This window comes from Rhinoraja longicauda, chromosome 25 (assembly GCF_053455715.1).
Source record: "Rhinoraja longicauda isolate Sanriku21f chromosome 25, sRhiLon1.1, whole genome shotgun sequence".
Taxonomy (NCBI): domain Eukaryota; kingdom Metazoa; phylum Chordata; class Chondrichthyes; order Rajiformes; family Arhynchobatidae; genus Rhinoraja; species Rhinoraja longicauda.
The window spans coordinates 13,235,403-13,258,650 of record NC_135977.1 but is presented as its reverse complement, the minus strand read 5'-3'; the positions used below and the strand labels follow the sequence as shown (position 1 = coordinate 13,258,650).

General features: G+C 41.5%; 2 protein-coding genes and 1 long non-coding RNA gene across 5 annotated transcripts in view; 2 read left to right on the top strand and 1 right to left on the bottom strand.

Moving 5' to 3' along the window:
• Positions 1–1,170, top strand: part of LOC144605753 (uncharacterized) — a 106,465-nt gene extending 105,295 nt beyond the window's left edge. The window contains exon 5 of the long non-coding RNA XR_013548888.1: positions 1,033–1,170. This is a non-coding gene — a long non-coding RNA (uncharacterized LOC144605753). The remainder of the gene's footprint in view (positions 1–1,032) is intronic.
• rsph14 (radial spoke head 14 homolog) overlaps positions 1–23,248 on the bottom strand; it is a 307,769-nt gene that overhangs the window by 167,021 nt on the left and 117,500 nt on the right. The window lies entirely within an intron of this gene.
• Positions 3,808–23,248, top strand: part of gnaz (guanine nucleotide binding protein (G protein), alpha z polypeptide) — a 110,167-nt gene continuing 90,726 nt past the window's right edge. The window contains exon 1 of one of the 2 annotated variants that reach the window (XM_078421267.1): positions 3,808–4,198. The gene's annotated coding sequence lies outside the window, so the exon portion shown is untranslated. Of the gene's footprint in view, positions 4,199–5,315; positions 5,372–23,248 lie in introns of those variants that run through there. The other variant, XM_078421268.1, reaches the window with a different exon arrangement.

The following is a 23,248-nucleotide window of genomic DNA, read 5'->3' as shown; positions in this document are numbered from 1 at the left end:
GTTTAAACATGCGAATGAAATAAAAGACCAGTACAGCGTTGCAGCCATCGTCGGCGCCATCTTTTATATTCAATTTAATTCAATTCAATAAAATTTATTCAATTCAATTCAATTGGTTAAATTTGCACTCAAATGAAAACACACATATTCCGTGTGACCACCGTTGATGTCAGTAAAAGTTTTTAAACATCTTCAAAAACACTCCCAAATTTCCCCAAGTACTAACTCGTCTGATGGTACTTAATTCTATTCCAGTAATTAGATGCAGCTGACTATATAATTATCTGCTAACATGTCACTGACAGGCAGTTGTTTACTATTTGCCTAGTGTTATATAAAATGCACCGTTAAAGTTTACTAGAATTGAAAGTTAAGTTAAACCTTAACTGCAAAACACAAAACTTAATTTTAGAAAGACATCAAAGCACACAAATTCCCTCACTTACTAAATTCCCATCTTTGCATGCATGATAAAAATGCATTTGGTTGAATGACTGCTGCCAAGCATTGGGGATGGGCACCGAGGATCACATCTGATAACTGAATGAGGAATGAGAAAGAACGTCCAGGATCATACTTTGATATTGGGTCAGGAAGGATGGTTCAAGGAATTGTTGCTTTGGGTAGGCGGCAGATGTGTGGGCATGGAGGTAAGGCCCTGGGAAATGGGGCATTATGAACACCGAAGGTTTGGGAGCACAAAGCATCAGAAAGTCAGGGAATCAGCGCCTGGGCCTCAGGTATTTTCTATTACATATTGAGTGATGGGGAACTCGATTCAGTGTGGGTGAGGGCAGAGAATGCACTTACCTATTTGAAACCAGTGATTTGTTGAGAGGGTCTAAGTGTCCCCAGACTGCTCACCAAATGTTCTTGGGTCTAAAATCCCTATAATGCTGCAAAAAGAGGATTGTATGTGGAATGATATCATCCTGTGAGAATATTAATGGAAATTAATATATGAAAAACAGTTGGACATTTAGTCCTTTGAGCTGTTCAATAATAACTTGAATTTTCTCTTTTTTTTTGCAGTGCAGCTAATAGAAATTCAAAGTTCCACTAATCAAAAGAAAAAGAAGAGCACTTAACCAGTCTGTCTTATTACCTCAACACCTTCCCCATATTCCACCTGAGTTACAGCGGCACTTACAAATGATCGATGCAAAGAAAATGGGAATCTTCACATTAGTGATCTTATGTATTTGCTGAATTAAATCTATGCACAAAATATTTTTTTTTATTCATTCATTTTTTGAAACCTGGTGTCAATGCCATGGGGCGACATTTATTACCTGTCCCTTATTTTGCAAAGTTAAATGGTGGCAAGTCACCTCTTGCACTGCTGCAATTCTGCTAGTGAAAGAACGGCCACTGTTGGGAAGTGTGTTCCAGGATTTATCCCAACGATGATGGTGAAATTAGGATGTTTTGTGGGACTTGGAAGAAAACATGGAAGTGGTGGTGTTTCCTTGAAGCCCTGGGCTTCTTGGTGGTAAGGTCACTGGTTTGGGAAACACTGCTGAGTGGCTACAGTGAGCAAACAGGAGAAATATTTCTTGTCCATGTTTGACAATGTCAAGCCCACTCCCACTTGCTCTGGCTTATTATGCAGCTCCTTCTGGTGAGTCCATCCCGCTGGTGAGACCGAATTTGCTTTGGACCTATGATGCGCAAATCTGGTAGCGTTACTATGGCAGGCTATTGTTTAACCAATCTGTGAGTCTTGCAACATTCATTGGTGGCCTCAGATGATTGTAATAACGTAAGAATATAATAGTCAGGAGCAGGAATTTGGGGAAGGACATACTTGCTATTGAGGGAGTGCAGCGTAGGTTCTCGAGGTTAAATCCCGGGATGGTGGGACTGTTATATGATGAAAGAATGGAACGATTGGGCTTGTATTCACTGGAATTTAGAAGGATGTGAGGGAATCTTATAGAAACATATAAAATTATTAAGGGATTGGACACGCTAGATGCGGGAAACATGTTCCCAATGTTGGGGGAGTCCAGAACCAGGGACCACAGTTTAAGAATAAGGTGTAGGCCATTTAGAATTGAGATGGGGAAAAACTTTTTCAGCCAGAGAGTTGGGAAATTGTGGAATTCTCTGCCTCAGAAGGCAGTGGAGGCCGATTCACTGGATGCATTCAAAATAGAGTTAAATAGAGCTCTAAGGGCTAGCGGAATCAAGGGATATGGGGAGAAGGCAGGAACGGGGTACTGATTGTGGATGATCAGCCATGATCACATTGAATGGCGGTGCTGGCTCGAAAGGCCTAATGGCCTACTCCTGCACCTATTTTCTATGTAACTACGTATCTATGATTAGACCTTTTGCATGCCTGCTCCACCATTACACAAGGTCATTACTTAATGTCATTTTCCTGCATTATTCCCACATCTCTTGATTCCCTTGATATCTAGAAATGTATTGATTTCTGTTATAAATGAATTAAATGACTTCGCCTACACAGTTCTCCAGGCTAGAGAAATCGAAAGGTTTACCACCTTTTGAATGAAGATATATCGTCTCATCTCAGTTCGAAATGACCTTTTTCTGCAACTCATCCAGAGGAAACATCCTCCCTTACTGATCCCTGTAAAAATGTTGTATGTTGCAGCGAGATCTCCTGTCATTCTTCCTAACTCCAAAGAACACATGACTAATCTATTAATTCTCAACTCGTGTGCAAAAACTACGATTATTGGAAGTAGTTTAATGAATCTTCATTGCACTTGCTCTTTGGACAAGAACTATGCAGAAGACTTTGCCAATTCCAGTGCCTTGGTAAATGCTGGGTGGTTTGTCCATTTGTACTCTTCACTGTAGCAAATCTGGTACAACTGAATTTGAAAGGCAACCACTTTGATGTGTCTGAAGTCACATATCGGCCAAAACAGGTGAGGAAGACAGACTGTAGAGTGTGAGGATGCAAATGCATCCAGCTGGGCTTTTGACAAAATATGGAAATTTTATGGTTATTATTGCTGATGACTTCCAGATTATTAACATAATTTAAATTCCACCATGCCAAAGTAAGATTTTAATTCACATCCTCAAATTACGAATCGAGTATTTTAACCATGAAGCTACCACTTTACGCCATTGTCGTTTTACTCTCACGTCAGGAAGTCAGAAAAATATCAATGGTAATTGTGAGAAGCACTTTTATTTATAAAAGCAATATTTTTTCATCAGCTTTTATTTCAACCATGTGTTGCATCGGCCAAGAACCAGTGGAACGAAACACGATGGGATCACTTTATTATGAATTAAGTGCATGGAATTAGGCCAATACATAGAAAAATTGATAATAATATCCCTCATGCTGGCAGCGAGCTTCTAACAGACACAGCTTTGTGTTTCTCCGCATTACTGGAATGCCTGCTCTGCTTGCAGTGTGTGAAGATGCTAGTGCACACTGCACCATTCAGATAAAGAGCCGACGACTTCTCAACATGCTGAGCTTTAAAACTGATGCTTAAATTCATTGTACCTTTCGGTTAGAGAAGGGATCAAGTCGTATTCCATGTTCTGTTGGTGGTTGAGGCATAATGTGCGTCTAATTAATAAAGGAAATAAATAATAATGTAAAATATATCTCTTAACCCCCCCCCCCCCCCCTTTCCCTCTGAACAGCTATGGAGCAGGCAGCAGTCAGAGAGCGAAATGATTTGCTGCCAGTGATGGCAGTCCAGGCAACATCTTCCGCTGGCCGCCAATCAGGGACCACTCTGGCTTTCTATCAGCGCGTACCTCAAACTGATCAGCTGTGCTGCTCTTGCCTCTGTGAGTGGGTCTTGGCAAGAACTGTTCAACCCTTCCTGTCAAAAGGAATATCAACTCTGTTGCTGGCACTGGCGCGGAACTGCGCCCCCACCCCCAACCCTTGTAACCCACCTACGACACTATAACACCCCTCCCTTCTAAACACACACACACACACACACACACACACAACAAACAGTCTGCCCAGTGCACACAGATTAAATCGCACCCGTACACATCATTGTGGAAGAAGCAGGGAACGGGAGGAGTGCTGCTAGCTGCTGGGATCAGTCATCGACATACAGCACCGCAGTGATCCTGGCTTCCTCCCCCTGCAAGCAATGATGCTGCTGTGAAGGACAGGGAAGCACTGACAGTGTGTGTACACACATCAGACAGGCAAGGCAAGAAGCTGGAAATCGCAGGGGTAAGTAAAGCTCTCCTGTCTTTTGTAAAATACAATGACCCCCCCTCATTGAGCTCTCCTGTGGATTTGCCATACTTTTAAATAAAGGCTTTTGTTGTAATGTTGTAATGTAATGTACTGGCATGCTGCCATTATTTCCCCATAAATAATTTGCTGCACAGTGAAAGATAAAGTGGTTGTGTGGACTGGGAGTGAGGATATTGATGGGGGGGGGGGGGGGAATATTATCTGGGTATCAACGATGTTCAAGGACCTCTGGACTGCAGTGCAATGCACATGAATGATTCAATTTCACTATAATAATATGGGACTGTGAATGTTTCCTCACACGCAATGGTTGTATTTATTAATAGGAAAAAAATCAGGTTTTGTTCCCACAAAGTTTCTTTAGATGAAATATTGTTGCTGAATGGGAAAAAAATTATAATATTTGAAGTTATGTTCTTATTCATTGAATTCACTGGTTAATGTTACATCTATGCATTATGCATCGGTTTCTTCATAAAAGAGATGGAACGGGATTCGTTCTCAGTGCCATTTCAGAGAAAGCAGACCCAAGAAAAAGAAAAGCCCCTGGTGAAATATAAGCTATTTTGCTCAGCCTGCGAGCATTCGGTAGTCATTTCTAGTTTCATCTACTGTAATGATGTCATCTACACAGTATCTGAATTGAGTGTTTTATTTTGCTATATCTCTTGTAAGGCATCTTGTGCCAGGATTTCAAAATGTAGTCCGAATGCAGCTTGCACAGTGATAGATCAAGCTGCCGCTTCTGTGCTTGGATTATGTATTAAAGATAGGATCCCGACTAAGGCTCCAGGCACATATTTTCTCGAAAGATTGCTGCACCCTACCTGAAGGCCAGATAAAAATGTTATCAAACTAGAAGGTAGCATTGAACTCTCTCTCTACATTCATCTACTTTCGGTATTTCTACTTGCAAGTAAAGGAGCAGGTAGTTTGTGTGCCACGGATGACTACATCATTAATACCACTCTAAGAGTCATGTTTCTGGAGGTGGGAAAGGTTTTATGAACTGATCTCTTCTCATCCTGTCGGTACGGCTTGTACGACCACAACCTTCTATCTGTCACTCCATTTGAAGTCTATCTGTCACTCACCAAGAGAATTGTGCTCCAACCTGGGATCTGAACAAACAACCCAATATTACAGGTAATCTACCTAATGGGTTGATAACGTGTACAATTGAGATGCTGCAATAATGAAGCTGTTTCGTTGCGCTTTCATTATTCCTGTAGACTCAACTTCATGTCTCAAGACTGTCTTAGTCTAAAACAGTACTCAGGTGGATGATGGATTTCATTGACTAAAATACTAACATTGCACAGGAGGGATTTCATGTCCATGCAACATTTTGCATCATTGGGGAAGATGGAAAGTGACATTTTTAATCATGGAATGTGCTTATTGAAATGGAATTGATTGTTACACAACTGTGCTTGTGAGATTGTTGCTATCTATATTGAACAAGAAAGGGGTTCCATGTAGAGTGGACCAAATGGAGAAAATTGCAATTTTAAAAAAACTGCATTCACAAAGAAGGATTCGCATTATAATGGAATTCTGATGCACATATTTTAACAATATTTTAAGGTGAATGTATTTTTTTTAAATTTGGAACAATTATATATACATATATAAGACATTTCTGGAGAGACAGGCAAAAAAGGGGAAAGGATTTATGAAGGCAAATCTGTGTGCATGTTTGTGCTTTTTTAATGATTGCAATCATTCATGTTTTTTTGTGGGCCTTTCTTGAAGACAAGCTCAAAATAATCATCATATTTTTCTGTAATTTTTCATTCCCCAGTATGATTTATCTAGTCTCAGACTATAAGGGACCCACATAAATTTCAGCTGATCTTTTCCTTCTAATATATCAATAGAATTCCTTACAATTATGTGTTTACGTTTATAGCCAACCAACCTTTGTGTTCTATTTTCCTTATCAATTTTCAATAATTTGGTTCTCCTTTGCTGAATTCTGAAATTCTTTGTGTCCTTAGGTTTACAGATTTCACTGGCAACAAATTTATTTCAAGACTATTATACAATTTTCTTTCAATTACTATTATTTCAATTTGCTTGATAGTCATGGATGGACCATTCTTGTCATTGGTTCTGTTTTCTTATAAATGATGTATTAGTTCTTTGAGTGGTAATCACTGCTTTCTTACGGTCATATCTTTGAATGGAGTTTTCCAGAGTACCATAGCCAGTTTGCACCTCCTACCTTCATAGCATGCTTTACTTGGATTTAAGATCCTCCTTTCGGATTGAATTAAATCACTGTCAACCTTTGTGAAACTCATATTGTGAACACGATTCCCTAAAGACCTTTCAACTACCACATCATTAATTAAACCTTTCTCATCACACAACATCTAAACTAGCCTGTTCCATCTTGTTACTGATCATTGAGGAATGTGGGAATAGTGTAGGAAAATGGTGTAGAGAAAGATGGTTTTGTTGAACAGTGGAGAGACTCGAGAGGCTGCATGGCCAGTCCTGCTCCTATTTCCCATGCCCTTACATGTGGTGCTGCTACCCCATGAATTGAAGCTCATTTTCCCACATCCAACTTTTGAGCCATCCATTCAGTTCCCTAATCTTAGAATCATAGAGTCATACAGTGTGGAAACAGGCCCTTTGGCCCAGTTTGCCCACACCGGCCAACGTCCCATCTGCACTAGTCCCACTTGCCTGTGTTTGGCCCATATCTTTCCAAACTTATCCTATCCAAGGACCTGTTTAATTGCTGTTTAAACATTGCAATAGTCCCTGCCTCGACAACCTACTCTGGCAGCTCATTCCTTATACCCACGACCCTTTGCGTGAAAAAGTTACCCCTCAGATTCCTATAAAATCTGTACCCCTTCACCTTAAAGCTATGCACTCTGGTTTTCAATTCCCCCATTCTGGGCAAGAGACTCTGTGCATCCACCCGATCTATCCTCTCATGATTTTATAGACCTGTATAAGATCACCCCTCATCCTCCTTCCCTCTGGGGAATAGAGTCCTAGCCTACTCAACCTCTCCCTATAGCTCAGACCCTCGAGCCCTGGCAACTTCCTTGTAAATTATCTCTGCACCTTTTCCAACAACATCTTTCCTATAACATGGTGCCCAAAACTGAACCCAACACACAAATGCGGCCTCACCAACATAACTGCAACATGACCTCCCAATTTCTAAACTCAATACTCTGATTGGCAATGGCCAATGTGCCAAAAGTCTTGTTGACTATCCCATCTACCTGTGACGCCACCTTCAAGGAACTATGTACCTGTACTGCTAGATCCCTCTGCTCTACAACACTTCCCAGAGCCCTACCATTCACTGTATTGGTACTGCCCATTTTAGACTTTCCAAAATGCAACACCTCACATTTCTCTGTGTTAAATTTTGTTTAACCTGTGGCAATTTAGAGATGGCTTGGGTAATATAACCATATAACCATATAACAACTACAGCACGGAAACAGGCCCGTTCGGCCCTACCAGTCCACGCCGACCACTTTCTCTGACCTAGTCTCATCTACCTGCTCTCAGACCATAACCCTCCAATCCCCTCTCATCCATACACCTGTCCAATTTACTCTTAAATAATAAAATCGAGCCTGCCTCCACCACTTCCACCGGAAGCCCATTCCATACAGCCACCACCCTCTGAGTAAAGAAGTTACCCCTCATGTTACCCCTAAACTTTTGTCCCTCAATTCTGAAGTTATGTCCCCTTGTTGGATTCTTCCCCACTCTCAAGGGGAAAAGCCTACCCACGTCAACTCTGTCTGTCCCTCTTAAAATTTAAAAAACCTCTATCAAGTCCCCCCTCAACCTTCTACGCTCCAAAGAATAAAGACCCAACCTGTTCAACCTCTCTCTGTAGCTTAAGTGCTGAAACCCAGGCAACATTCTAGTAAATCTCCTCTGTACCCTCTCCATTTTGTCGATATCCTTCCTATAATTTGGCGACCAGAACTGCACACCATACTCCAGATTCGGCCTCACCAATGCCCTGTACAATTTTAACATTACATCCCAACTTCTATATTCGATGCTCTGATTTATAAAGGCAAGCATACCAAACACCTTCTTCACCACCCTATCCACATGAGATTCCACCTTCAGGGAACAATGCACAGTTATTCCCAGATCCCTCTGTTCCACTGCATTCCTCAATTCCCTACCATTTACCCTGTACGTCCAAAAAATATTATCTTTGTGGTTCTATTTTTTAATTAGGACTCTTGTTGCTCATATCCTTTCAGCAGAGCCTCTCTCTGTCTGATCCGGGCCTCTGGTTCCCGCAACAACTGGATAATTTCCCTCCCACTACCAAGTTCCTCTCTGGACCAAAGGAGATGTTACAAACATCTCCTGATGATTGGAGAGGAAATTGGGAGTGGGTGGGAAAATATCCACAGCCTTTGGGACTCACCATTGCAGTGGCAGAGACCAGCATTCCCCCTCTTATCTACCCTGTTGCCTTTCACCACAACAATACTTTTCACACTTATCACTTGAAAAGCTCTCACTGCACAGTCAAGATTAGTTCAGAGGGAGAATGAGGCTGAGTGGGAGAGAGCATCTGGAGGAAGATGCGCATTGAACGGTGTCAATATTCTTCAAACTTTTAATTACAAAGGTCACAAACATTAGTCACCTGACACTCACATTGATTATATGCATCAAAACAAATATTAGGATTAATCAGTAATTATTATTCAATGTTATCTGCAGTTTTGAATTGTAAATTTAACTTCCATCTGTGTAGCTGCTCTCTGACATTTTGGTCTGAAGTCATAAATAAGACATATATTACTCCTTAATGCTTCCACAACTATTTACAGTTAAAAATAGTGAACATGGGGTTCACACAAAAAGTACACAGAAATCCTGCAGTAAAACTATTCTTCAGCACAAAAAGGATAAAAAGTCCAACGAGCAGTAAACCTGACCACGCTGTTGAATGTTGATGCACTTTCTCATTAAGATCAAAACTAATCCAAGGACATTGCCTACAAAATTAGTAATACACATACCTGGATTCTTTGATGTCTGTACACTCTTCCAAAATTTTTGTATGTCAAAGTCCAATCCAATTGTACATTGGAGAATTGTACATTCTCCAATCTTTAATGTCGCTTTAATAACCACAAAATGTATTGTTTGCTTATTTAGCTCTGATTTCAGATGTCAGTCTTGTATCATCCCAATTTCTGTTTTGAAAAAAAAAATCCTGACCTTTGCTGTTATTAGACAACCTGAATTTTCTCCACATCCAGCCTAGGTTACACTGTTTAGTTACTATTTCCAAACTGAGCATAATACACCAAGCTCTCTATTTTGGACTCCTCAGGGGCCCTTCTTTCCACTTTGCTCCATTTGCTTTCCCAGTCGTGCCAACTTTATCCTCACCTTTTGGCTTCTTTCAAGCCCTAGCTATATTGCTATTCCCTTGCCTCGGCTCTCCTACTCTCCTGTGAATGCTTCAATCTTGAACCGCCTGCGGGTAACTACCTCTGAGCATTTTTTAGTGATCTCTAAAGAGTCTATGGAACTAATTACTGCTTACTTATGAACAATAATCCCTACTTTCCTCCTTTCTTACTGACCTTACCAATCACTGTGCTCATCAGAAGGTAGTCTCATCAATCTTTTCCATGTTAATCAATGCACCCTCCATGTCTCAGATCTCTGCCTGCTGAGAATATCTCTCTCTTTCTCAATTTCCTTTCACGATGTTCATTCACTTGCAAATATAGCCATCTAACAACATGTAGTATGTCATATAAGTTGTGAACAACAATTGTTATTTTATTTTTGTCGTTCCTTTAAAGTTTGTAGCATGGTCTGTGAGCTTTAAATATGTTTACAGAAGATTCCAGAGGCAGTCTATGAAGAGTCCTAAGAACCGTGGGTGGCATGGTGGCACAGTGGTAGACTTGCTGCTTTACAGAGCAAGAGACCCGGGTTAAATCCCGACTATGGCGCTGTCTGTACGGAGTTTGTATGTTCTCCCGGTGACCGTGTAGGTTTTCTCCGAGATCTTCGGTTTCCTCCCACACTCCAAAGACGTACAGGTTTGTATGTTAATTGTCTTGGTATAAATATAAATTGTCCCAAGTGTGTGTAGGGCAGTGTTAATGTGCGGGGATCGCTGGTTGGTGTGGACTCGGTGGGCCGAAGGGCCTATTTCCGCGCTGTATTTCTAAACTGAATTTACACACAGTAGAGTTGCTGCCTTACAGCGCCAGAGACCTGGGTTGGATCCTGACTACGGGTGCTGTCTGTACAGAGTTTGTACAATTTTCCTGCAACCGCATGGCTTTTCTCCGGGTGCTCCGGTTTCCTCCCACACTCCAAAGACGTATAAGTTTGTCGGTTAACTGGCTTTGGTAAAAATTGTAAACTGCCCCAAGTGTGTAGGATAATGCTAGTGTATGGGGGTGATCGCTGCTTGGCGCGGAATTGATGGGCCGAAGAATCTGTTTCCACGCTGTAGCTCTAAAGTCTAAAGACAGAGGATACTGATAAAAGTATTACAAAGTGATTCAGCAGCACCATTGTGGTCATTGCTATTGTGGATAAAATCATCTGGCTCTGCAGAGATTATACAATAACCTCTAATGAAGTAGTTGATAATGAAGAATACTCTCTTTTCAAGGACCGAACACTGAATTGGCAGGGGCAATGCCTTGGTGCAGAAGGAAGTAATTTATTTAGGTCAGTGAGCAGATGAAAACTGGCTGCAGTCAATTAAAATGTTTTCAGCAGAGGCGAAAAACCGAAAATGTTTTCTGAACCCCAGTCATGATTTAATGCTCCACTAAATCGCTACTCAACCTTGCCAAAATATTGACTCCACTTCATCATCAACCATTAAAGAAAAGCAAAACATGACAGAGGAGGAAAGAACAACAAAATATATATGATCTGTGGAAAATCCTTTTTTGGATCTTCAACCATGTCCTAAAATCTGTTTGAAAAGCTTCAAAGTCATGGAGTCGACAGCCATCCACACAGAAACAGTCCTCCAGCCCATCATATCCAGGTAGTCAAGTCAAGTCAAGTCAAGTCAATTTTATTTGTATAGCACATTTAAAAACAACCCTCGTTGACCAAAGTGCTGTACATCTGATTAGGTTCCAATGGAAAAAAAAAAAAAAAATGAAACATACAGTAGCACGCAAACAGTTCACAGCGCCTCCTCAATGAGCCTCAAACGCTAGGGAGTAGAAATAGGTTTTGAGCCTGGACTTAAAGGAGTCGATGGAGGGGGCAGTTCTGATGGGGAGAGGGATGCTGTTCCACAGTCTAGGAGCTGCAACCGCGAAAGCGCGGTCACCCCTGAGCTTAAGCCTAGACCGCAGGATAGTGAGTAGCCCCAAGTCGGCCGACCTGAGGGACCTGGAGTTAGAGAGGGGGGTTAGAAGATTTTTGATGTAGGGGGGGGAGTGTCCATTTAGGGCTTTATACGTGAATAGGAGGAGCTTGAAGTTGATTCTGTACCGTACAGGGAGCCAGTGGAGAGAGGCCAGAATCGGGGTGATGTGGTCCCTTTTACGGGTACCCGTCAGGAGTCTCGCTGCGGCGTTTTGGACCAGTTGCAGGTGGGACAGGGAAGATTGGCTGATCCCAGTGTATAGGGAGTTGCAGTAGTCTAGGCGGGAGGAAATGAAAGCGTGAATGATTTTTTCTGTGTCGTCGAATTGGAGGAAAGGTTTGATTTTAGCTATGGTTCGAAGTTGGAAGAAGCTGGCTTTTACCACAGCGTTGACTTGCTTATCAAATTTTAATGCAGAGTCAAATATCATGCCGAGGTTTTTGACATGCGGTTTGACTAGGCAGGATAGACTTCCAAGACTGCCTGTTATCAATTTGATGGAGTCGGGGGGGCCGAATAGGATGACCTCAGACTTGCTCTCATTTAATTGGAGGAAGTTCTGTGCCATCCAACATTTTATGTCCTCAAGGCAGTGTAAGAGGCTGTTTAAATTTGACTGGTTGTTGGGTTTCAGGGGGAGGTAAAGCTGAGTGTCATCGGCATAGCAGTGGAAAGAAATGCCGTGCCTTTGAATGATTTGGCCAAAGGGGAGCATGTATAGAGAGAAGAGAATGGGGCCTAGGATGGAGCCTTGTGGAACTCCGCAGGAGAGGCTAGCTGGAGCAGAGGAATAACTGCCTATGTTGATGGCGAAACTCCTATCTTTGAGGTACGAAGCGAACCAGCTCAGGGCAGTGCCATCAATGCCAACCGCGTACCGGAGACGGTCAATAAGGATGGTGTGGTCCACTGTATCGAACGCTGCGCTGAGGTCGAGAAGGAGCAGGATTGCACAGTCGCCGGTGTCGATGGCGAGAAGCAGGTAGAGGTTGAGCAGGCTAAGACTTTATTCTTTGGAGCACATGAGGGTGAGGGGTGATCTTATAGAGTTTTGTCAGATCATGTGGGGAATAGATAGGGTAAATGCACAGAATATTTTACCTCGAGTAGGGGAATCAAGAACCAGAGGACATAGTTTAAGGTGAGGGGAAAGATTTATTCGGAACACGAGAGGCAACTTCTTCACACAAAGGGTGGTAGGTATATGGAACCCTATTTGCCAGAGGAGGTAGATGAGGCAGGTACTATCAAAATATTTAAAAGACCTTTGGACAGGTGCATGGATAGGAAAGGTTTAGAAGGATATGGGTTAAATGCAGGAAGGTGGGACTAGTGTAGATGGGGCATCTTGATCGACATGGGCAGGTTGGACCGAAGAGCCTGTTTCCATGCTGTCTGACTATTACTCTATACCTCTCATATCCTTGTATCAGGTCAACCAACAGTCTCTCCACTCCACAAAAATAAACCCAGCCTATCCAGTCTTCCTCACAACTGAGATGTTCCACATAGGCAACATCCTGGTGAATCTCTTCAGTTTCAATTTAGTTTATTGTCACTGGTGCCGAGGTCCAGTGAAAACATTTTGTTGCGTGCTAACCAGTCAGCAGAAAGACAATACATGATTATAATCGAGCCATTTGCATGATAAGGGAATAAAGTTTAGTGCAAGGTAAAACCAGCAAAGTCCGATCAACTATAGTCTGAGGTTCACCAAAGTGGTGGATAGTAGTTCAGCACTGCTCTCTGGTTGTGGTAGGATGATTCAGTTGCCCGATTACAGTTGGGAAGAAATTGCCCCTGAATCTGGTGATGTGTGTTTTTACACTTCTATACCTTTTGCCTGATGGGAGAGGGGAGAAGAGGGAGTGGTGAGGGTGCGACTCGTCCTTGATTATGCTGCTGGCCTTGCCGAGGCAGCGTGAAGTATAAATGGAGTCAGTAGAAGGAAGGTTGGTTTGTGTGATGGTCTGGGCTTCGTCCACAATTCGCTGCAATTCTTGCGGTCTTGGATTGGATCGAAAGCAAGCAGTGCACCTCTTTTGCACCTCTCCAGTGTAATACATGTTGCAATAATTAGTCATGAATAGTAACCATGGGAAGACTCAAATTGATACTCAACTGTGAAGAGTTCGGTCAGAGAAGAATACATTAACGCTCAGACTTGGAGTTACAAGATTGTACCAGTTCCTTCTGGGAATATTATTCACACCAGTTAATAACACCTTTAGTCTTTGCTGGACACTTTGGGAGCATGGTCTGCTACACCCACAATAAAAGCATCAAGATTGCAGAGGTGCAACTATGACATTGAAGATTGTACATCCTAACAAATTATTATGGTAAAATATCTAGTCAAGCCCACCTTATGCGGAAACCACAGCAAACAAGAAAAACAAAAACAAATTCTATCCTACAGATAGTAAATTATGATATCCTTGTCACAAAAGTGAAGTAGCTAAAATTGCAGACAAAGATATAGTTTTGAAGGAGGCACAAATCCACTGCTGATTATCCAAAACCCTTGGTTCCAGAGCTTTGCTGGTTTATCCATTTTGCCGGACCAACAGAGGTCACATAATAATGATACAACAATACAGCTCTGTCCCATTAATTATACCCCTCCCGTGTCTCTAAAGCGCCGTGGACTGTTAAAAGCTTAAATAAAACAAAAATTAAATTTACAGTGAAACTTGCTTTTCTTGCACGTGCAGCCCAGAAAAGGGGCAGTCTGTGTGATTGAAACGCCTCGGAAGGTTGAAGATAGGAAATTAGAGGAGAGTGGATGACTACGGTTCGAGGAATTGTGAATATTGGTGAGAAATCCCAGGGAATCCATGTAGAATACTCGCTCAGTGCACAACGTACAGGTATGTAGGTTAATTGGCTGGGTAAATGTAAAAATTGTCCCTAGTGGGTGTAGGATAGTGTTAATGTACGGGGATCGCTGGGCGGCACGGACTTGGTGGGCCGAAAAGGCCTGTTTCCGGCTGTATATATATGATATGATATGATATGATATGTCAGGAAGAAAAGCAAAGAAAACTGCAAAATCAAAGAGGCTTCTGAAGTGAATCCATAATTATTCAAGAAGAACCAAGGCATACTATTTCTCATGTGAGACAACATCACTGAGCCCAGCAATAAATGACACACCAATAACATCTGGAGGTCCTGAAACAGACTCTGACGAACTTTTGAATAAACTATAAACATTTTGCCCTCCTTGTATCTCACATGTACATGTCAGTACATTCTGCACACGTGTAATATGAGGTTAAAAATCTATGAGCACACTTATTTTACAATCATAACCTGGCTTGCATAGAAACTTATGAAAATGTGCCATAAATGAAAACACCCCACCAGATGAACTTTCTATAACGTATCCAGAGGCAGTAAGGCTTGATCACTCCTCTTACTCCTCTGGTACTCTGCTGTTCTTTTAAGCACCTCACCTTGTTCGATCCTTGTTGAGTCTCCCTTACATCCCCTGTTTTTTTATTACCCTGTGCCAGGAATATCCCTAAAATATCCATCCAACTTTCCTTCCTCATCTTCCAAATGAAGCAAATGCCAAAATTAGTTTTACTATCAATTTCAATTAACCTCACTTCTGGTTTGAATCCCTTCTTGTTCTTTGCAAATCTTTCCATTCAAATAAAACTCCTTCATCCATAGTCATGGCCTCAGGCACTACTTTGTCATCTCATAGAAACATAGAAAATAGGTGCAGGAGGAGGCTATTTGGCTCTTTGAACCAGCATCATCATTCATTGTGATCATGGCTGATCATCTACAATCAGTAACCTGTGCCTGCCTTCTCCCCATATCCCTTGTTTCCACTAGCCCCTAGAGCTCTATCTAACACTCTTTTAAATTCATCCAATGAATTGGCCTCCACTGCCTCCTGTGGCAGAGAATTCCACAAATTCACAACTCTCTGGGTGAAAAAGTTTCTTCTCACCTCAGTTTTAAATGGCCTCCCCTTTATTCTTAGACTGTGTCTAAGTTCTGGACTCCCCCAACATTGGGAATTTTTTTCCTGCATCTGGCTTATCTAGTCTTTTTATAATTTTATACGTCTCTATAAGATCCCCTCTCATCCTTCTAAACTCCATTAGGCTTGTATACACTGGAATTTAGAAGGATGAGGGGGGATCTTATTGAAACATATAAGATAATTAGGGGATTGGACACATTAGAGGCAGGAAACATGTTCCCAATGTTGGGGGAGTCCAGAACAAGGGGCCACAGTTTAAGAATAAGGGGTAGGCCATTTAGAACGGAGATGAGGAAGAACTTTTTCAGTCAGAGAGTGGTGAAGGTGTGGAATTCTCTGCCTCAGAAGGCAGTGGAGGCCAGTTCGTTGGATGCTTTCAAGAGAGAGCTGGATAGAGCTCTTAAGGATAGCGGAGTGAGGGGGTATGGGGAGAAGGCAGGAACGGGGTACTGATTGAGAGTGATCAGCCATGATCGCATTGAATGGCGGTGCTGGCTCGAAGGGCTGAATGGCCTACTCCTGCACCTATTGTCTATTGTCTATTGTCTAAAATCCTTTGCAATAGTTTTCCCCATTCAATTATTATTTGCAACTTCATACTTAAACAATCTTCCAACAATACCACCTATCTTTTTGTTATCAACAAACAGGTCAATGACTCTCTATGCCATTATTGAAATGATTTATAAATATGTCAAATGTTTGCAGCCCAAGGACAGGTTATTTGAGGATATCATTAATCACATCCTAGAAACCTGATTGGCTGCTAAGGAGCTGTACTGTCTCCTTGTCACTTAGCCAATTTCTAAGCCAGGTCAATAATTTGCTTTCAATTCCGTGAAGTTTAAGTTTAGTTAACAGTCTCTTAAATGGGAGTTTATCAAATGTCTTTGGTAAGTCTCTGGAAATAATATGTCAAGAACTTACTGCATATTTCATGGCAAACCATCACAAACATATTTGTGACTAGACCAAGTGGACCCGTTGGGCCCAAACCTCTCCTGCATTGGTGCAGCACCCTCCCCTCCATCTGCAGTCCCTTGTGCCTCCAACTCTGTAAAGGAGCCGGTGTGGCATATAGGAGCTGTCTATATGGATTATGTGGCCCGTACACCACAATTGAGCCGTCAGGATCATGGCCTCAATACTGATCAGGCCTGCTCTGTCCAGAACTTCCAGGTTTGTCAACTCTTCCTGCCATTTGATACCATGAGTGACCTCAGAGATCTCACTTAGAAACAGTCGAGTTGTTTGATGTGCATGAATAAAATGTCCAAGTCTCACATCCATTAAAAGGGCTTGAGAGTTCAGCTGCTTTGCACACTTTAACCTTGGATTAAAGCTTGTTGTTTTTGCTATTCATCGCACGAGAGCATGGGCAACCAAGCGAGTGACTGGCATTGCTGATTCATGCCACTATTTCATGTTGAGAGAACCACCGAAGAGACGACTCTTCCTGGGTTCTTGAAGTGATTGAGTGCCTTCAGTTTGGTGCCATCCATGCTAATGTTGAAAGGATAGGCCGTAGAAGCAGGTTGGTGCAGGTCCTCGGTATTGTGGAGACTGATTGTAAGAAGAGTCATGAGGCCTCGGCAAACTTTACATAATTCTATGAGACATTGGTCCAGAAGATATCAAAGTAATAAATAGCGAGGCTAATGGTGTAAGTGATACAGCCATTTCACATGAGGACTTAAACTGGGTCGCTTAGCATATAAACAGTGTTATGGGTGGGGTTTCTATTGACTCCACTGTGTGAAGGTTTAGAGATGAGGGAGGTCCTATTATGAGATGCCTTGAGCCAATCTGATACTGTAAGTCCCTGTAAACTCTAATTTATTTTTCATATAAAAACTTTTATTTTCTCGAATTATACTGGCATGTTTAAAGTTAGCGGGATGCCTCAGGTTTCTTAGTCTGCAAAATAATCTAAAAAAGGGAAAATAACTGTTCGGTAAGATTTAACAGGAGTGTTTCTGCTAATCTTCTTTGACATTGATCAGTGAATGGCTAGTCTTCAAGATTCAATGGAATATAGATATGTCTTCAAATATATTACATGTAACTGTGGTTAATATTCACCCTCTATTTGCTTGGGATCATCAAGTGCCAAGAAATATGCCTGATGTAATTCAACATGCAGCACCTAATTTTAATATATTCACCTGCAATATTCCCAGTCTTCCATCACCATCTATGTCAATAGCAGTTCCTTGGGAAAACAACAGTAGAATCCACCTTCTCCTCAGAGGGGTTCCTGATGCAAGTGGTGAGTGTAGACTGTGCAGCAAGAATTTTTTCACTGGTCTGGCACTGGTTATATTAAGAATGTTGCTGTCGTGTACCTCCTGGGGTCAGACCTATAAGGATGTGAAACCTTTGACATGCAGTTGCCTGGAGGCATTCCTTAACAAGGGGTCTTGCATCCTTATTTGTAAATGCACAGCCCACAAAAAGGTGGACAATAATTTCATCCTCAATGCAGGATAGTGCGTAACAGGAGTTAGATTCCACTGGGCAGAAAGGATCTGATGGGAGGGATTCTCTCAATGCCAACATCAAGTGCTGACCTCCAACAAGCACACCTATCTTCTTTTGAGTGAAGAATGACTCCAACCAAACAATTTTTCCCTCAAAAATCCATTAAAATTGGCTTATATTAGCCACAGTTGTTCAAATGCTGTCTTGATATCAAAGATAGTCATTCTCACCTCAACATTTGACGACCCGCCACCAGTTACATCTTCCCATCCCCACCCCTTTCTGCCCTCCGCAGAGACCCCACGTCTCCTCATTAAACACTATTTGCCAGTTTTTTGCCAACCCACTCAACCTATCTGTACCCCATTGCAAAATCACAGGTTCCTTACCAAAACACGCCCTTCCATCTAATTTTGTATCGTGGACGAATTTGGAAACCTTATGACTGTTGCTTCCTTCAGGTCATTAATGCATTGAGGTAATTGATTTCTCATGATTAACCAAATGAACACTTCGGTTATAATCGACTATTGAATTGAAATATGAAATCAGGTTTTTCTCTCATACAGTGATACTGTGTGGAAACAGGCCCTTCGGCCCAACTTGCCCTCTCCATTTACTATTCACAAAATGCTGGAGTAACTCAGCATGTCAGGCAGCATCTCGGGAGAGAAGGAATGAGTGACGTTTCGGGTCGAGACCCTTCTTCAGACTGAAGAAGGGTCTCGACCCGAAACGTCACCAATTCCTTCTCTCCCGAGATGCTGCCTGACCTGCTGAGTTACTCCAGCATTTTGTGAATAAATCGATTTGTACCAGCATCTGCAGTTATTTTCTTATACTCTCCATTTACTATTTGGCCTTTGACTCATAAATATGATTGATATTCTCAAAGATATCACTTTGTTGAGTCCAATAACCCATCACTTTATTCGTTTGCGATTCACCTATTAACGGGTAATCAATGGAAGTTAATTAATTTACCAGAACTTCTCTGAAAGGTGGAAGGAATCGAGGACTTGACAGAAACCCATGTAGCCACGGGGAGAATGTGTGATCTCTGCACAGACAGTGCCTCAGGTCAGGATCGAACCCAGATCCCTGGAAATATGAAGCAATAGAACTAATTGCTGCACTACCATGCTTTCTTGAAAGTAAATATGTTATTTCATTGTTGTTGGGTCAAATTCCAGACTTCAATGCTAAAAATAATGAATAGGTGCTGTTTGACAATAAGATCAATGCATTCAAGGGGAACCAGAATAGACAATAAATTCTACTTGGTTCAGAATTTACAGTAAGTCTGTGAATGATTATTTGTAAAATACCTTTCAGTCCTAATTTATAGTTTGATAGAGCTTATTAACCTTACTTCTACCATCATGCAGCAATCAAAGCATTTAGCACTCAAAAAACCCACACGCACACTTTCTTTTCATCCTACTATTTTACTAACAAATGAGTAAAGACGTAACAATATATTCCACAAAGCAAAAAATGCAGGTAATAATAACTGAAAATCTTGGAAATAATAAGCAGCTCTGGCAGCGTTTGTGGACCTTTGTCTCTCCAATGATGCTGCCTGACCCGTTGAGTATTCTCAGCCTTTTCTAGTTTTATTTGATAAACACATTTATTACATATATTGTGATCATTTACCCAAAGATACAATCTGTTATTCATTTCTGTAAAAATTCAATTTGCCCAATTACCTGCATGTGACTGGCAGTGAACACACCAGGCACTTTACTATGCATAGTGAGCCACAACCAACTGGCAGCATGAAGCTGTCCAGTCAGCACCCACAGAGTAGGATTTAACACTAATCCACAACTATTAAGCTGCTGATAGACACAAATTGCTGGAGTAACTCAGCTTGACAGGCAGCATCTCTGGAGCGAGGGAACGGGTGACCCCTGCATCCTCTCTCTCTCCAACCCTCCCCCACCCAAGTAACACCAGCTTTTCATTCTCACCTAGCAAACAACTAACAATGCCCTGTTTCCTTTATCATTGTTACTTTTTTTGCATATCTTTCATTCATTTGTTCTATATCTCTCTACGTCATTGTGTATATCTCTCGTTTCCCTTTCCCGTGACTTTCAGCCTGAAGAAGGGTCTTAACCCGAAATGTCACGCATTCCTTCTCCCCAGAGATGCTGGCTGTCACGCTGAGATTCTCCAGCATTTTGTGTCCATCTTTGGTTCAAACCAGCATCTGCAGGTCCTTCCTACACTATTAAACTGCTCTTGGATTGTTGTTGGGTCAAATTCCAGACTTCAATGCTAAAAATAATGAATAGGTGCAGTTTGACAATAAGATCAATGCATTCAAGGGGAACCAGAATAGACAATAAATTCTGCTTGGTTCAGAAAAACAGAACCATTTTATAGTTCAAGCAACCATAAAAATCAGCTTCCAATGAGCTAATCAAATTAAATTGACATGTTTTCCCTCACAAATCAGCCGTCGCAATTAAGACTTTACCGAATGCTCGCCACTGCAACCCATTTACAGACAACAGTAATCAACAGTTAATGTAGCACCACCCACCTGAACAGGAACAGTAAAGGGAAATTCCTAGTTTTCCAAATTGCAGAACAAGTAAGAGTTATTTGTGGAATGAAAAACAGAAATAGCTGGAAGTTCTCAGCAGGTCATGCGGCCTCTGTGGGAAGAGAAACAGAATTATCGTTTCACATTTTAATGGAGTGTCTTCACACTGAATTGTTGACTCTGTTTCTCTTCCCACAGATGTGGCCCAACCTGCTGAGTATTCCCAGCATTTTCTGTTTGCATTTCTATTTCCAGCATCTGCAATTTTTTTTAATTTTCGGAATCATATGTGGAACAGGTTGGATGCTAGATCATGAGAATTAGAGAATCACAGCACAGCACAGTGCACCACAGAAACACACACATGTTTAACATGCAAGATAGAATCGAGAATTGGCCACGTGCTTATTCCTGCTGAATCAGTTCTTTGGAAAGCTCATCCAATTAATCCCACTCTCCTGCTCTTCCCTCACATCCTGTAATTTTTCCCTTTGAAGTATGTCCCCAATTCTTTTTGAAATTTAATATGAATTATCAATCCTGCAGGCCATAAACACTGTAAAAATTAAAAATACTTATTTGCGTCATCTCTTGATATTTTCCAATCACCTCTGCCCTGTGACCTTTGCGAATGGCACAGCAAATAATTGATACAAATTCATCTCTGATCAGGAGCATTTAATTCTCTTGAAAATACCTGTGCATTCTGCTCCTCTTCTGAAATTTAGTTCAACTGATTTAGAGCAATTGACCAGGGATGAATTTGCTTGTAAGTATCTCTTCATTTATTTCATTAAAACTGTTCATGATTTTGAATAACATTAGCAAATTTTCCTTAAATCCTAAGAAACAACCCCAGCTTAGAATTGATAATACTGCCCAGAAGGAGGCCACTAAGTAATCCACATAGACTCGTTTCCTCTCTTTTTCCCATATCGCTGCATTTCTTTCTTCTTCTAACAATTTATCCAATTACATTTTGAAGCCTGTTATTGAAGCTTCCATCAGTATAAAAATCCTCAATGTGAAAATGAGTTCTCTCTTGCTGCTTCTGATTCTGTAGCTATGACTGCGTCTTCTCATCACCAATCCTTTAGCAAATGTAAATAGCGTCTCCTGATGATAGACTCAAAAAGCTGGTGTAACTCTTCTGAAGAAAGGTCTCGACCTGAAGCATCACCCATTCCTTCTCTCCAGAGATGCCGTCTGTCCCGCTGAGTTACTCCAGCTTTTTGTGTCTATCTTTGGTTTAAACCAGCATCTGCAGTTCCTTCCTACACATAGCGTCTGCTTAATGTGGCTATCTGTGCACCATTCACATCAAATAACTCTATAAAACCTTCACTATTCTTCTCTGCCTTTATGCAGTCTGCCCCATGCATTCAGTCTAGCATTTGAGGTCAGTCGTGTAGGATAAGGTGGCTCTCTCCCTTCCACTAGGGACCATCTCCACATAGAATTGGCTAAAAGCATAGGGGCAGTACAGTGGAGCAGTGGTACAGTTGCTGCCTTACACCGCCAGAGACCCGGGTTCAATCCTGACTACAGGAGCAGACTACTATAGATTGCTGTAATTTTTACATGGTGAAACCAAAATGTATAAAAATGGTCTTTATTAAAATCTGACTATGTGCACTTTAACCACATGTGATTTTTTCTATTACAAATCTCAAATTGTGGAGTACAGAGGCAAATAAATAAATGATGGGTCTTTGTCCCAAACGTTGTGGAGGGCACTGTACCTACTTTTTGACATCACATATCCCAATAAATAATTATTTTTAATGGATTAATGAGGTTCAAATGTTATGACTTAATACATCAAGCAATACAAATTTTCATTGTTCGCTCCCTACTCAGGGCCGTCTTAACGCATGGGCCTGATAGGCACTTGCCCGGGGCCCCACGAGCATAGGGGCCCCATGCTGATCTGTGTATGTTAAGTGACTTGCAATAAATAAATACTACTTTAAAAATGTAGGTTCAATAAGTGCTTTTTTCGCAACATTTTCGGTCCCTAAGTGTTTTTTTCGCAACATTTTCCATCTCTAAGTGCTTCTCACAGCGATCTGTAAGTGCTTTTCGCAACAATGTAGCACCCCAAGTCCATCGCTAAGTGCTTTTCGGTAAGTGCTTTTCGCCAGCACGACGGGGGGGGGGGGGCTGGTAGGGAAAGGGGGGGTGGGGGAGAGTAACGGTAGGGGCCCCAGTACACTGCTTTGCCCGGGGGCCCATAATGCTGTAAAAACGGCCCTGTCCCTACTCAGTCCAAATAGTGTTGCTCTGTCGTACCCTTGATAAGAGAGAGACAGAAAGTTCAATTCTGCAATAACTGCACTTCTCCCTCTTACACGTCCACTTAGTGCATCATAAACACAAGGATCATTACATCTTACTTTGATACCAGATTTGATTTCTTTGTCAATTTTGCCTTCCACACATTTCAATTTTAGTGGAATTGAGCATAAGAACATATCTGTCATTTCATTTCATTAATTATGATTTAGGTAAAACACAAAACATAATGAGACTTATTCAATGGTGTCAGAACATAGGAAGACAATGGCTATAAAGCTGCAACTTCATAGACTTTGTTTC